General features: G+C 47.4%; 1 protein-coding gene across 1 annotated transcript in view; it reads right to left on the minus strand.

The window, feature by feature from the left end:
* Window positions 1-6,670, minus strand: part of GPN1 (GPN-loop GTPase 1) — a 41,407-nt gene extending 34,737 nt beyond the window's left edge. The window contains exon 1 of the mRNA XM_063950703.1: window positions 6,574-6,670. The gene's annotated coding sequence lies outside the window, so the exon portion shown is untranslated. The remainder of the gene's footprint in view (window positions 1-6,573) is intronic.
* Between the last annotated feature and the right edge of the window lie 3,780 nt (window positions 6,671-10,450).

Genomic DNA, 10,450 nt, shown 5'->3' on the forward strand with positions numbered 1-10,450 from the left:
ACCTATATTGGAAGGGGTGTATATGGTATAAGGGGTCAGTACCTATATTGGCAGGGAAGGGGTGTATATGGTATAAGGGGTCAGTGCCTATATTGGCAGGGAAGGGGTGTATATGGTATAAGGGGTCAGTGCCTATATTGGCAGGGAAGGGGTGTATATGGTACAAGGGGTCAGTGCCTATATTGGCAGGGAAGGGGGTATAGGGGGGTCAGTACCTATATTGGCAGGGAAGGGGTGTATATGGTATAGGGGGTCAGTACCTATATTGGCAGGGAAGGGGTGTATAGGGGGTCAGTACCTATATTGGCAGGGAAGGGGTGTATATGGTATAGGGGGTCAGTACCTATATTGGCAGGGAAGGGGTGTATATGGTATAGAGGGGGTCAGTACCTATATTGGCAGGGAAGGGGTGTATATGGTATAGAGGGGGGTCAGTACCTATATTGGCAGGGAAGGGGTGTATATGGTATAGAGGGGGTCAGTACCTATATTGGCAGGGAAGGGGTGTATATGGTATAGGGGGGTCAGTACCTATATTGGCAGGGAAGGGGTGTATATGGTATAGGGGGTCAGTACCTATATTGGCAGGGAAGGGGTGTATATGGTATAGGGGGTCAGTACCTATATTGGCAGGGAAGGGGTGTATATGGTATAGGAGGGTCAGTACCTATATTGGCAGGGAAGGGGTGTATATGGTATAGGGGGTCAGTACCTATATTGGCAGGGAAGGGGTGTATATGGTATAGGGGGGTCAGTACCTATATTGGCAGGGAAGGGGTGTATATGGTATAGGGGGTCCGTACCTATATTGGCAGGGAAGGGGTGTATATGGTATAGGGGGTCAGTACCTATATTGGCAGGGGAGGGGTGCATATGGTAAAGGGGGGTCAGTACCTATATTGGCAGGGATGGGGTGTATATGGTATAGGGGGTCAGTACCTATATTGGCAGGGAAGGGGTGTATATGGTATAGGGGGTCAGTACCTATATTGGCAGGGAAGGGGTGTATATGGTATAGGGGGTCAGTACCTATATTGGCAGGGAAGGGGTGCATATGGTATAAGGAGTCAGTACCTATATTGGCAGGGAAGGGGTGTATATGGTATAGGGGGTCAGTACCTATATTGGCAGAGATGGGGTGTATATGGTATAGGGGGTCAGTACCTATATTGGCAGGGAAGGGGTGTATATGGTATAGGGGGGACAGTACCTATATTGGCAGAGATGGGGTGTATATAGTATAGGGGCCAGGACCTATATTGGTAGGGAAGGGGTGTATATGGTATAGGGGTCAGTACCTATATTGGAAGGGGTGTATATGGTATAGGGGGGGGTCAGTACCTATATTGGCAGGGAAGAGGTGTATATGGTATAAGGGGTCAGTACCTATATTGGCAGGGAAGGGGTGTATATGGTATAAGGGGTCAGTACCTATATTGGAAGGGAAGTATATGGTATAGGGGGGTCAGTACCTATATTGGCAGGGAAGGAGTGTATGAGGTATAGGGGGAGTCAGTAAGGATATTGGCAGGGAAGGGGTGTATATGGTATAAGGGGTCAGTACCTATATTGGAAGGGAAGTATATGGTATAGGGGGGTCAGTACCTATATTGGCAGAGAAGGGGTGTATATGGTATAGGGGGGGTCAGTACCTATATTGGCAGGGAAGGGGTGTATATGGTATAAGGGGGGGGGGGGTTGTCAGTACCTATATTGGCAGGGAAGGGGTGTATATGGTATAGGGGGAGTCAGTAAGGATATTGGCAGGGAAGGGGTGTATATGGTATAGGGGGGTCAGTACCTATATTGGCAGGGAAGGTGTGTATATGGTATAGGGGGTCTGTACATATATTGGCAGGGAAGGTGTGTATATGGTATAGGGGGTCAGTACCTATATTGCCAGGGAAGGGGTGTATATGGTATAATGGGTCAGTACCGATATTTGCAGGGAAGGGGTGTATATGGTATAATGGGTCAGTACCGATATTGGCAGGGAAGGGGTGTATATGGTAAAGGGGGTCAGTACCTATATTGGAAGGGAAGTATATGGTATAGGGGGGTCAGTACCTATATTGGCAGAGAAGGGGTGTATATGGTATAGGGGGGGTCAGTACCTATATTGGCAGGGAAGGGGTGTATATGGTATAAGGGGGGGGGGGGGTGTCAGTACCTATATTGGCAGGGAAGGGGTGTATATGGTATAGGGGGAGTCAGTAAGGATATTGGCAGGGAAGGGGTGTATATGGTATAGGGGGTCAGTACCTATATTGGCAGGGAAGGTGTGTATATGGTATAGGGGGTCTGTACATATATTGGCAGGGAAGGTGTGTATATGGTATAGGGGGTCAGTACCTATATTGCCAGGGAAGGGGTGTATATGGTATAATGGGTCAGTACCGATATTTGCAGGGAAGGGGTGTATATGGTATAATGGGTCAGTACCGATATTGGCAGGGAAGGGGTGTATATGGTAAAGGGGGTCAGTACCTATATTGGCAGGGAAGGGGTGTATATGGTATAAGGGGTCAGTGCCTATATTGGCAGGGAAGGGGTGTATATGGTATAAGGGGTCAGTGCCTATATTGGCAGGGAAGGGGTGTATATGGTATAGGGGGTCAGTACCTATATTGGCAGGGAAGGGGTGTATAAGGGGTCAGTGCCAATATTGGCAGGGAAGGGGTGTATATGGTATAGGGGGTCAGTACCTATATTGGCAGGGAAGGGGTGTATAAGGGGTCAGTACAGATATTGGCAGGGAAGGGGTGTATATGATATAGGGGGTCAGTACCTATATTGGCAGGGAAGGGGTGTATAAGGGGTCAGTGCCTATATTGGCAGGGAAGGGGTGTATAAGGGGTCAGTGCCAATATTGGCAGGGAAGGGGGGTATAGGGGGTCAGTACCTATATTGGCAGGGAAGGGGTGTATATGGTATAGGGGGGTCAGTACCTATATTGGCAGGGAAGGGGTGTATATGGTATAGGGGGTCAGTAACTATATTGGCAGGGAAGGGGTGTATATGGTATAGGGGGTCAGTACCTATATTGGCAGGGAAGGGGTGTATATGGTAAAGGGGGAGTCAGTACCGATATTGGCAGGGAAGTGGTGTATATGGTATAGGGGGTCAGTACCTATATTGGCAGGGACGGGGTGTATATGGTATAGGGGGTCAGTACCTATATTGGCAGGGAAGGGGTGTATATGGTATAATTGGTCAGTACCTATATTGGCAGGGAAGTGGTGTATATGGTATAGGGGAGGTCAGTACCTATATTGGCAGGGAAGTGGTGTATATGGTATAAGGGGGTCAGTACCTATATTGGCAGGGAAGGGGTGTATATGGTATAGGGGGGGGGGGGGGGGGGGGAGTCAGTATCGATATTGGCAGGGAAGGGGTGTATATGGTATAGGGGGGAGTCAGTACCGATATTGGCAGGGAAGGGGTGTATATGGTATAGGGGGGGGGGGGGGGAGTCAGTATCGATATTGGCAGGGAAGGGGTGTATATGGTATAGGGGGGGAGTCAGTACCGATATTGGCAGGGAAGGGGTGTATATGGTATAGGGGGGGGGGGGGGGGGGGGGGGAGTCAGTATCGATATTGGCAGGGAAGGGGTGTATATGGTATAGGGGGGAGTCAGTACCGATATTGGCAGGGAAGGGGTGTATATGGTATAGGGGGGAGTCAGTACCGATATTGGCAGGGAAGGGGTGTATAGGGGGTCAGTACCTATATTGGCAGGGAAGGGGTGCATATGGTATAGGGGGAGTCAGTACCGATATTGGCAGGGAAGGGGTGTATATGGTAAAGGGGGTCAGTACCTATATTGGCAGGGAAGGGGTGTATAAGGTATAGGGGGTCAGTACCTATATTGGCAGGGAAGGGGTGTATATGGTATAAGGAGTCAGTACCTATATTGGCAGGGAAGGGGTGTATATGGTATAGGGGGTCAGTACCTATATTGGCAGGGAAGGGGTGTATATGGTATAAGGGGTCAGTACCTATATTGGCAGGGAAGGGGTGTATATGGTATAAGGGGTCAGTACCGATATTGGCAGGGAAGTGGTGTATATGCTATAAGGGGTCAGTACCTATATTGGCAGGGAAGGGGTGTATATGGTATAGGGGGGTCAGTACCTATATTGGCAGGGAAGGGGTGTATATGGTAAAGGGGGTCAGTATCTATATTGGCAGGGAAGGGGTGTATAAGGGGTCAGTACAGATATTGGCAGGGAAGGGGTGTATATGATATAGGGGGTCAGTACCTATATTGGCAGGGAAGGGGTGTATAAGGGGTCAGTGCCTATATTGGCAGGGAAGGGGTGTATAAGGGGTCAGTGCCAATATTGGCAGGGAAGGGGGGTATAGGGGGTCAGTACCTATATTGGCAGGGAAGGGGTGTATATGGTATAGGGGGGTCAGTACCTATATTGGCAGGGAAGGGGTGTATATGGTATAGGGGGTCAGTAACTATATTGGCAGGGAAGGGGTGTATATGGTATAGGGGGTCAGTACCTATATTGGCAGGGAAGGGGTGTATATGGTAAAGGGGGAGTCAGTACCGATATTGGCAGGGAAGGGGTGTATATGGTATAGGGGGTCAGTACCTATATTGGCAGGGGAGGGGTGCATATGGTAAAGGGGGGGTCAGTACCTATATTGACAGGGATGGGGTGTATATGGTATAGGGGGTCAGTACCTATATTGGCAGGGAAGGGGTGCATATGGTATAAGGAGTCAGTACCTATATTGGCAGGGAAGGGGTGTATATGGTATAGGGGGTCAGTACCTATATTGGCAGGGAAGGGGTGTATATGGTATAGGGGGTCAGTACCTATATTGGCAGGGAAGGGGTGTATATGGTATAGGGGGTCAGTACCTATATTGGCAGAGATGGGGTGTATATGGTATAGGGGGTCAGTACCTATATTGGCAGGGAAGGGGTGTATATGGTATAGGGCAGGCCTGGCCAACCTGTGGCTCTCCAGATGTAGTGAAACTACACATCCCAGCATGCCCTGCCACAGTTTTAGCATTCCCTAATAGCAAAACTGTGGCAAGGCATGATGGGACTTGTAGTTTTACAACAGCTGGAGAGCCACAGGTTGGCCAGGCCTGGTATAGGGGGAACAGTACCTATATTGGCAGGGAAGGGAAGTATATGGTATAAGGGGTCAGTACCTATATTGGAAGGGAAGTATATGGTATAATGGGTCAGTACCTATATTGGCAGAGATGGGGTGTATATGGTATAGGGTTTAGGACCTATATTGGTAGGGAAGGGGTGTATATGGTATAGGGGGTCAGTAACTATATTGGAAGGGAAGGGGTGTGTATGGTATAGGGGGGGTCAGTACCTATATTGGAAGGGGTGTATATGGTATAGGGGGGGTCAGTACCTATATTGGAAGGGGTGTATATGGTATAAGGGGTCAGTACCTATATTGGCAGGGAAGGGGTGTATATGGTATAAGGGGTCAGTACCTATATTGGAAGGGAAGTATATGGTATAGGGGGGTCAGTACCTATATGGGCAGGGAAGGGGTGTATATGGTATAGGGGGGTCAGTGCCTATATTGGCAGGGAAGGGGTGTATATGGTATAAGGGGTCAGTACCGATATTGGCAGGGAAGGGGTGTATATGGTACAGGGGGTCAGTACCTATATTGGCAGGGAAGGGGTGTATATGGTATATGGGGGGGGGGGGTTAGTACCTATATTGGCAGGGAAGGGGTGTATATGGTATAAGGGGTCAGTGCCTATATTGGCAGGGAAGGGGTGTATATGGTATAAGGGGTCAGTGCCTATATTGGCAGGGAAGGGGTGTATATGGTACAAGGGGTCAGTGCCTATATTGGCAGGGAAGGGGGTATAGGGGGGTCAGTACCTATATTGGCAGGGAAGGGGTGTATATGGTATAGGGGGTCAGTACCTATATTGGCAGGGAAGGGGTGTATAGGGGGTCAGTACCTATATTGGCAGGGAAGGGGTGTATATGGTATAGGGGGTCAGTACCTATATTGGCAGGGAAGGGGTGTATATGGTATAGGGGGTCAGTACCTATATTGGCAGGGAAGGGGTGTATATGGTATAGAGGGGGTCAGTACCTATATTGGCAGGGAAGGGGTGTATATGGTATAGAGGGGGTCAGTACCTATATTGGCAGGGAAGGGGTGTATATGGTATAGGGGGGGGGGTCAGTACCTATATTGGCAGGGAAGGGGTGTATATGGTATAGGGGGTCAGTACCTATATTGGCAGGGAAGGGGTGTATATGGTATAGGGGGGGTCAGTACCTATATTGGCAGGGAAGGGGTGTATATGGTATAGGGGGGGTCAGTACCTATATTGGCAGGGAAGGGGTGTATATGGAATAGGGGGTCAGTACCTATATTGGCAGGGAAGGGGTGTATATGGTTTAGGAGGTCAGTACCTATATTGGCAGGGAAGGGGTGTATATGGTATAGGGGAGGTCAGTACCTATATTGGCAGGGAAGGGGTGTATATAATATAGGGGGTCAGTACCTATATTAGCAGGGAAGGGGTGTATATGGTATAGGGGGGGGGTCAGTACCTATATTGGCAGGGAACGGTATCTCATGCACGGCTGGATCCAGGTTGACGATGTATGGCGGGGAGAGCTTCCCGTGTAAATAGGACGTCAGTCTCTGTAGGAATAGAGACAGGAGGTGAGAAATGTACAGGAAGTAGAAATAAAACAAAACATGTAAACCTGTAACATGTCAGGTGAGTGCGTGAAAAAAAGTAAGATTTTTTTTATTATATTATTATATATATGTATATATGTATATGTATATATATATATATATATATATATATATATATATATATATATATATATATATATATATATATATATATATATATATATATATATATATATATATATATATAAAAAGCAAGAAGGACTACCGTCCATTTATTTCTGAGATCAGCACGAGTGCCGCACCATTGTATGTATCCCTTATCCAAAATTAAAAATCACACATTTTTGGGTCCCCTACTGAGATGATAGATAGATATATCTATCTATCTATCTATCTATCTATCTATCTATCTATATATCTAACTAACCACTTTTATGCTACAGCACTGGGCACTGCCCCGACAATGGGGCTGGCTTGCTCAGGTGCCCTCCTCCAGGTACAAAAACCATATGAATACCAACATGGAAAGATGAGGCGGCACTCAGTCTTGAAAAAACTCCAAGTTATAGTTTTTTCAAGACTCTGAGTGCCGCCTCATCTTTCCATGTTGGTGTTGGTGTTGGTGTTGGTGTTGGTGTGTGTGTGTGTGTGTGTGTGTGTGTGTGTGTGTGTGTGTGTGTGTGTGTGTGTGTGTGTGTGTGTGTGTGTGTGTGTGTGTGTGTGTGTGTGTGTATATATATATATACACATACACACTGCTCAAAAAAATAAAGGGAACACTAAAATAACACATCCTAGATCTGAATGAATGAAATATTCTTATTAAATACTTTGTTCTTTACATAGTTGAATGTGCTGACAACAAAATCACACAAAAATTATCAATGGAAATCAAATTTATTAACCCATGGAGGTCTGGATTTGGAGTCACCCTCAAAATTAAAGTGGAAAAACACACTACAGGCTGATCCAACTTTGATGTAATGTCCTTAAAACAAGTCAAAATGAGGCTCAGTAGTGTGTGTGGCCTCCACGTGCCAGTATGACCTCCCTACAACGCCTGGGCATGCTCCTGATGAGGTGGCGGATGGTCTCCTGAGGGATCTCCTCCCAGACCTGGACTAAAGCATCCGCCAACTCCTGGACAGTCTGTGATGCAACGTGGCGTTAGTGGATGGAGCGAGACATGATGTCCCAGATGTGCTCAATTGGATTCAGGTCTGGGGAACGGGCGGGCCAGTCCATAGCATCAATGCGTTCATCTTGCAGGAACTGCTGACACACTCCAGCCACATGAGGTCTAGCATTGTCTTGCATTAGGAGGAACCCAGGGCCAACCGCACCAGCATATGGTCTCACAAGGGGTCTGAGGATCTCATCTCAGTACCTAATGGCAGTCAGGCTACCTCTGGCGAGCACATGGAGGGCTGTGCGGCCCCCCAAAGAAATTCCACCCCACACCATTACTGACCCACTGCCAAACCGGTCATGCTGGAGGATATTGCAGGCAGCAGAACGTTCTCCTTGGCGTCTCCAGACTCTGTCACGTCTGTCACATGTGCTCAGTGAGAACCTGCTTTCATCTGTGAAGAGCACAGGGCGCCAGTGGTGAATTTGCCAATCTTGGTGTTCTCTGGCAAATGCCAAACGTCCTGCACGGTGTTGGGCTGTAAGCACAACCCCCACCTGTGGACGTCGGGCCCTCATACCACCCTCATGGAGTCTGTTTCTGATCGTTTGAGTAGACACATGCACATTTGTGGCTTGCTGGAGGTCATTTTGCAGGGCTCTGGCAGGGCTCCTCCTGTTCCTCCTTGCACAAAGGCGGAGGTAGCGGTCCTGCTGCTGGGTTGTTGCCATCCTACGGCCTCCTCCACGTTTCCTGATGTACTGGCCTGTCTCCTGGTAGCGCCTACATGCTCTGGACACTACGCTGACAGACACAGCAAACCTTCTTGCCACAGCTCGCATTGATGTGCCATCCTGGATGAGCTGCACTACCTGAGCCACTTGTGTGGGTTGTAGGGAGGTCATACAGGTACGTGGAGGCCACACACACTACTGAGCCTCATTTTGACTTGTTTTAAGGACATTACATCAAAGTTGGATCAGCCTGTAGTGTGTTTTTCCACTTTAATTTTGAGGGTGACTCCAAATCCAGACCTCCATGGGTTAATAAATTTGATTTCCATTGATAATTTTTGTGTGATTTTGTTGTCAGCACATTCAACTATGTAAAGAACAAAGTATTTAATAAGAATATTTCATTCATTCAGATCTAGGATGTGTTATTTTAGTGTTCCCTTTATTTTTTTGAGCAGTATATATATATATATATATATATATATATATATATATATATATATATATATATATATATATATATATATATATACATACATACATATACATACATTTTATTTAATAGGCTTTTAATACCTACCGGTAAATCCTTTTCTCCTAGTCCGTAGAGGATGCTGGAGACTCCAAAAGGACCATGGGGTATAGACGGGATCCGCAGGAGACATGGGCACACTAAAAGACTTTGAATGGGTGTAAACTGGCTCCTCCCTCTATGCCCCTCCTCCAGACCTCAGTTATAGGAACCGTGCCCAGGAGAGACGGACATTTCGAGGAAAAGGATTTTTGTTAAACTAAGGGTGAGACACATACCAGCTCACACCGTACAACTGGAGTAGCAGGAACACCAGATAACAGTATGAACGGGAAAAAAAAAATACAGCAACAAGCTGAACATAACCAATCATCGTGTAACCAAAAACAACAATACAACTGCAAGGAACAGTCCGCACCGGGACGGGCGCCCAGCATCCTCTACGGACTAGGAGAAAAGGATTTACTGGTAGGTATTAAAATCCTGTTTTCTCTTACGTCCTAGAGGATGCTGGGGACTCCAATAGGACTATGGGGTCTATACCAAAGCTCCAGACCGGGCGGGAGAGTGCGGACGAGTCTGCAGCACCGATTGAGCAAACATGAGGTCCTCCTCAGCCAGGGTATCAAACTTATAGAACTTAGCAAAAGTGTTTGCCGAGCAGCTACTTGGTCGGGTTCAAAGTTGAAGTGCCGAGACCCCTCGGGCACCCGTTCAAGAAGAGCCCACCTTCCTGGTAGAATGGGCCTTTACTGACTACGGCAACGGCAGCCCAGCCGTAGAATGAGCCTGCTGAATCGTATTACAAATCCAGCGTGCAATAGTCTGCTTGGAAGCAGGATTTCCAATCTTGTTGGAAGCATACAGGACAAACAGAGCATCTGTCTTCCTAGTAAGAGCCGTTCTGTCGACATAAATTTTTAAAGCTCTTACGACATCAAGAGACTTTGGCACTGCGACAGCCTCCGTAGCCACGGGTACCACAATAGGTTGATTTATGTGAAACGAAGAAACCACCTTCGGCAGAAATTGTTGACGAGTCCTCAATTCAGCTCTATCCACATGGAAAATCAAGTATGGGCTCTTGTGAGACAAAGCCGCCAATTCTGGCAGACGCCAAGGCCAAAAGCATGACCACTTTCCAAGTGAGAAACTTTAACTGAACCTTTCGCAAAGGTTCAAACCAGTGAGACATAAGAAACTGCAACACCACGTCAAGATCCCACGGTGCCACGGGTGGCACAAACGGAGTATGGATATGCAGCACTCCCTTCACGAAAGTCTGAACCTCGGGAAGGGCGGCCAATTCTTTCTGAAAGAAAATAGATAAAAGCCAAAATCTGCACTTTGATGGAACCCAATTTCAGGCCCGCATCCACGCCTGCCTG

This window comes from Pseudophryne corroboree, unplaced genomic scaffold (genome assembly GCF_028390025.1).
Source record: "Pseudophryne corroboree isolate aPseCor3 unplaced genomic scaffold, aPseCor3.hap2 scaffold_1183, whole genome shotgun sequence".
Classification (NCBI taxonomy): domain Eukaryota; kingdom Metazoa; phylum Chordata; class Amphibia; order Anura; family Myobatrachidae; genus Pseudophryne; species Pseudophryne corroboree.